Genomic DNA, 6,000 nt, shown 5'->3' with positions numbered 1-6,000 from the left:
CCTGGGTAAAGTTCAAACTTGGAATAAGAAATGAGGATTCAAGAAATAAGCCTTGACTAGAGTAGCTTCGTAAACTTTAGCTGCATACGTATTACCTAGGACTTTGGTTAAAACAAAATTATGATTCAGTGGGTCAAGGGCAGGGCCTGAGATTTCTGCATTTCTGATCATTTGCTGGGTGCTGCCACTGTGGTCCGAGGACCACACTTTGCATAGCACAGGAACCAGAATGGGGGGATTCTTTCTACTTTCTGTGAGTCCAGCAGCATGGTGGCAAAACAGCAATGAGACTGGAGCTGGTCTGCAGAGACACCCTGAAGATGGATCTGAGCCAATGCCACAATCGTAAACTACCGTGCACATGCCCTTCCCTTCCATAGTTTGCAAACCTTTCCATGAAATCTCATGAAAAGTTACATTTTGGTCTCTGCTGAATTATGGGAACTATGGGGGTAAGTCCTACATGCATCGATTCCATTCTTGAGATGAAGTAGTCAAAAGCAGGCTCTGTGTCCCCTGAGTCACTATGGTGGCAGCAGAGGGCCCATCAGCAGGAAGAAGCCCTGTCCAGGTGATCCAGTGAAGAGTGGAAATGACTGAGACAGTAAGGGATAGGAGAAGAAAAATTGTAGCCCTGTTTTCTGCACAGGGAGCAGTGTTCTGGTGTATCAGCCAAACAACCAAAGATCCAAGTTAAAATAGCTGAAACGGTAAAGGAGTTTATTTTACCATATAACAAGTCTGGAAGTCAAAACAACTTCAGGGTTGGTTGATTTCCAATGCAATGAACCATCAAGGACCCAGGTTCTTTCCATCTTTCTACTCTGCTCTCCCAGGTATATTGGCTTTATCCTCAGACCTGTCCCTTCACGGTGGCAGATGACTGGACATTTTAAGTGTCACAAACTCACACAACATGTAAGAGAGAATGTCCTTGTCTTGTATCCCTTTTTTAAAAAATTTGTTTTATTGTTTATTTACTCTTGAGAGAGAAAGACAAAATTCAAGGGGGGAGGGGCAGAGAGAGAGACACACACAGAATCTGAAGGAGGCTCCAGGCTCTAAGCTGTCAGCACAGAGCCCAATGCAGGGCTCGAACTCACAAACCATGAGATCATGACCCGAGCTGAGGTCAGACGCTTAACCAATTGAGCCACCCAGGTGCCCCATTGTATTCTTTTTCTTTTTAATTTTGTTTTTAATGTTTATTTATTGTTGAGAGAGAGAGATAGAGCATGAGTTGGGAAGGGGTAGAGAGAGAAGGAGACACAGAATCCGAAGCAGGCTCCAGGCTCCAAGCTGTCAACACTGAGCTCAACGTGGGCTCAAACTCATGAATCATGAGATCATGACCTGAGCCAAAGTCAGATGCTTAACCGACTGAGCCACCCAGGCACCCCTGTATCCCTTTTTAATAGCAAAGAAAACTTTACCAGAAGGGCCCCCATCCCCTAGCATATTTCTCCCTGAAACTCGCTAGATAGAACTGTACTACATAGCAAGTTTCTGTAGCAACCATGTGCGTCTCAGAATATACTAGAACACGTCCATATCGTCCATAAGAGAAGCCAACAACCAAAGCAGTAACTGCATTCATCTTAAATCCAGAATGTATGAATAATGTTCAGTCTTCTCCATCAGGCCCAGATGTAGCTTTTAATGGTCAGGGGATCTATAGTCTAATAGTAAGTTATTTTCCCATCACATACCCAAATAAAAATGGAAGAAAAGAAGATAACAGCAATAAAAACTCCCATTTGGAAACGGGGAGAATGGGAAATATGCAGAAATTACTGATCCATAACTATTGTCATAGGCCACTGGGCAGGGATAGTAATGAGTCCCTTCCTTAATCCGAAGTCAGCTCCTTTGTTAGACCATCTGGCAGCCTCTCCGACAACTTTCTGCAAATTCCCTTGTCCATTAGCCTTGGCTCTGTCCTCTGGAAAGTTCTTCCTTATTCATCATCCTCTTGACGATGTCTGAAGTGGGGCACCATCTTCCTGGCCTGAAATATCTGTGTCCTTGCGACCTACTGTCTGCCTGAGCCCAAGCTCAGCCCTTCATTTGAGGACAGAATTGTGAACTACTTAGGATTAGGTTCAGCTGTGTCAGAAAACACATAATTTAAAAGGTGGAAGATTATTTCTGTCTCATGTGAAGGTTTCAGTAGGCCGTCTACATACGCTAGCTCCACACTCATCGGGGCCCAGGCTCCTTTGACCTGCTCTGCCTCCTCAACATGCTGCTTCCTGCCCTTGAACCAAGATGGCTCTTCCAGCCCAGCCAGCTGTACCCCATCCAGCAGGGAAGGGAGGTAAAGAGAAGGGCATGTCCTCTCCCTATAAGGCATTTCCTGGAAACTGCCCATACCACTTCTAGTCAATGCACCACTGATCAGAATATAGGCACGTGGCCATGTCCAGCTGCAAGGGAAACTGAGAAACATAGTCTTTCTTTTGGGAAGCAAAATGTTTATGTTTGCACTAGCGACAGGAATGGAACAAATACTGGGGGACAACTAATGTTCTCTGCTAAAGTGGTGCTTCCCTTCACCTCCAGCCTAGTGGAAGAGCACTAAGGAGACCAGACGGAGCTTGCCCGATGTCTGGTAAGGTCTGTGGGGCACCAGAGGCTGGCACCAGAACCCCGCATGGACAAGCCGAAGGGGAAATGGTGGCTAACGGGTCTGGAAGCAGAGAGAGGAGGGGATGACTCACATGACCAAGAGAGACCCAGCATGGTGCCATCCTGAAGGGACTTTGCCTAAGATGGTCTCCTCAGGAGGCACTGGGACATCAGCAGTGTCTCTGTGTGAACCAGATTGCTGGAACACTAAGGGAACTGCAGAGGAGAGATTCCCAGACTTGGAAGGCAGTCTCCGAAAAATACACAAATGCTCATGCCCACCCCCAAAATGAATCAGCTTTAAACTTCTGCCACAGCCAGAGAAAGCCATGTCAAATAGCATCAGTGCCAGTGACGTCAGACCCCCCGCCCATTCCTCCCCTCTTCTCCTCCCTCCCCCAACCACTTCAACCACAGAGCAGTCAGCAACTTTGGGGAGAGTTGGCAGGGAGGAAAAGATTTGTAAGATGAGAAGCAGAAGCTTCCCACACCTTCCTCCCCAGCTCAGAACTGCAGGCCTGGGAGCAGAAGAGGAGAAGCTTTCATTTTAAATAAAATTTGAAGTTTTCATTATTTCTCTGGAACTGCACACTTCATTTCAGTGGTTCTCAATCTCGGCTGCCCATTGGGATCACCTGGAGAGTTTTCTAAATTCCTGATGTCTGGGTCCCATCCCAGAGATGCTGATTTCATTGGTCAGGGGAGCAGCCTGGACACTGGTATTTTTTAAAAGCTGCCCAGGAGATTCTGATGGGCAACCCAGGTTGAAAACCACAGTGGTGATACTAAATTAAGAACGTTTGGCAAACAAAAGATTGTAGAGTGACCAGAAAAGTGAGAGAATTTCCCCTAGACCTCACCCTGGGAAGAGAGAACTAGCTCCAGAGCCCAGGCATGGAATGAATAAATGATGACATTTTATGACTGCACCCTATAGGAGTCCTCGCTTTCAATCTGACCCTTACATAAATCCTATCTCTTTCAAAGAGACTGGAAGTTCCTTCAGGACAAGAGCCATGACAGGATTCTTTTGGGCCTCCACACTGCCCTGCATTCACTAAACTCATTAGAGATAGCTTAACATATATTTGTTGCCCTGTGGTTAACCTCAGACCTCCACATTGGAAAAAAGTGAATTGTCAGTTATGTACAGGGCAAACTAAGGTGACTCCGAGATTGCCTTGAAATATCTCTTGGGAGTCAATGAAGAAGATAGAACGTGCATGAGATAGAGTCATTATGAAGTGGCTGAATATTTTTATCAACGTATGACCCATTTCTATGGTTCAGATTGAGACCTATACTAAAATTGTCCCACATTGAATAAGTTTTTGTCTTACTAATGCAAGGAAAGTTCTCGCTTTCCCACTTCTCCTAACTAGACCCTGGCAGAGCAGCCTTGCTTCTCACACACCATCACCATGACCACCACCCTCACCATGGGGAGCCCTGACCCATTAATAAAGACAGAGCATACTGACAAGAGTCAGGAAGAGAGCCAAGAACTTGCAAAACTCTCAGCTAAATCCAAGAGCAGCTTTAGTCTGTCAACACAAAGATGTCATGTCCCAAAGTAGACTACAGCACCAGGATCCCACAGGAACGGTTCTCAAAATGTTCCTTATACCCTCAAGCCCACATTTATTGTACAACTCCATCACACAGGCAGGGGCTGATTGCCAGATGCATCATGCCTCCATATTTGACACTTGAGAAATCACACTTCCCCGTGAATGGATCCTGAAGCCTGATATCAAAAGAACACCCTTTCTATAACCTAAAAAAGGAAAGCAAATGATTGTAAGTGCATTCTAGTATCAAAATTGGCCTTCTCCATCACCAGCTGCTGTCTTTTGTCCGATTCAAAGACATTTTTTAACTAGAAATAAAATGTACTCTACCATGAGCCCAAGCTCAGAGAGAAGTCTGCTTAAACTGCATTTGGTGAAAAGAGCTTTCCAATCCCAACATATTTTTCTAGACTTTTTCCAGCAGAGGGAATCCCCTACATGAAAGGTTCAACCAAAGACGAGGTCCTTTGTTCAGTCAGACGTGAAAAGCCTTACCCCATCTCTCCCATAGTATGTCATCACCAGGAAGGTTGACCACCTTCCAGAGGGATCAATAAAGTGTCCCTGATGCTGGCAATGTTGCTTAGTGTCCATATTTTGCCCTTTCAACGTACTCACTGTGCCCACCATCCTGGGGAGTTCCAACAGCACCAAGCCACAAGCCCTACGGTGTTTGGTTTTAATCAGGTATTAAACACTGGAGTGCCAGACAAGTGAAGCAGTTGATGATGACAATAATGAGTGGCCCATTAAAGGTAATTTTTTTTAAGTTAATGAGCTCTCTCCAAAGACGGCCACGTACTGTACTGAAAAATGTTCATAGGACGCACTGCGCTTTCTCCCTATTTATTTAACTTTATGTGGATGCCATAAAACTTCTTTATTTGCTTTCAGTTAGCCCATAGGTTTTGACAAGATAAATTTTTATTTAGGTCTTTGCCCAGCTACAATCAGAAACTGGAGACTTGCTCTCCAAAGCCGGTCTGATAGATGGATTCATCAAAGCCCTCCCCACCCTGCTTTCCTTCCAGCAACCACAGGGATCAACAGACGGAGTTTTTCCTTAATTAAAGAAACTCAGCAACAAGGTGATTTATCGATGATGAATCTTGCAGGCCTTTTCATTGTGCGGTCACTGTTGGCCACTGTTTGAAATTTACCAACATAAATAAAGCCTCTCCATGACTAAACAAAGTTAAAGTAGCAATAAATTGAGCCTGCCATGTACTCTGGGCTAGATCTGAAGCCAACATAAATACCAGAATGCCTGACACGCTTGACACAATGACATCATACACTCCCAAACAGAACACTCCCAGCCCAAGCCAAAGCCTAAAACCTAATACAATTCCCCCAAATGAATCAAATTGCAATGGTCTAGACTCGGCTGCACTAAGTGTTCAACTTCTGGCTTCCTTGCCCTCTGCTGTCGAGCGAGCCCATTAAAAAATAATCTATACGCTGATCTAAATTTCGCTTTTTTCTGCATGATTAAATTTTGGCAGGAGTAAATCTCTGTTATTCTCACTCCCCGGGAATGTTTGGAAAGTTACTAAAAACTCAGGATTTATCAGCTTAAGGTCCAACCGCTGTGGTATGTACCATCCGGAGGCGTGTCTGCTGCTACCCTCGGCAGGAGACAGGCCCACCGGCTGCAGGGGACACTGAGTGTTAATAAGAGGGTGAAATTCTGCTCACTTGAAAACGGCTCAACTCTGGCTTCTCTCCCGAGGAACTTGCTTTGCCCAAATCTAGCAATAGGCTGTAGTGAAATGCCTTCAGAAAATGAGAAAGTCAGCTA

The sequence above is a fragment of the Panthera leo genome, chromosome A3 (genome assembly GCF_018350215.1).
Source record: "Panthera leo isolate Ple1 chromosome A3, P.leo_Ple1_pat1.1, whole genome shotgun sequence".
NCBI classification, from domain to species: domain Eukaryota; kingdom Metazoa; phylum Chordata; class Mammalia; order Carnivora; family Felidae; genus Panthera; species Panthera leo.
The sequence above is the reverse complement of the archived record's forward strand: the minus strand, read 5'-3'. Positions refer to the sequence as shown.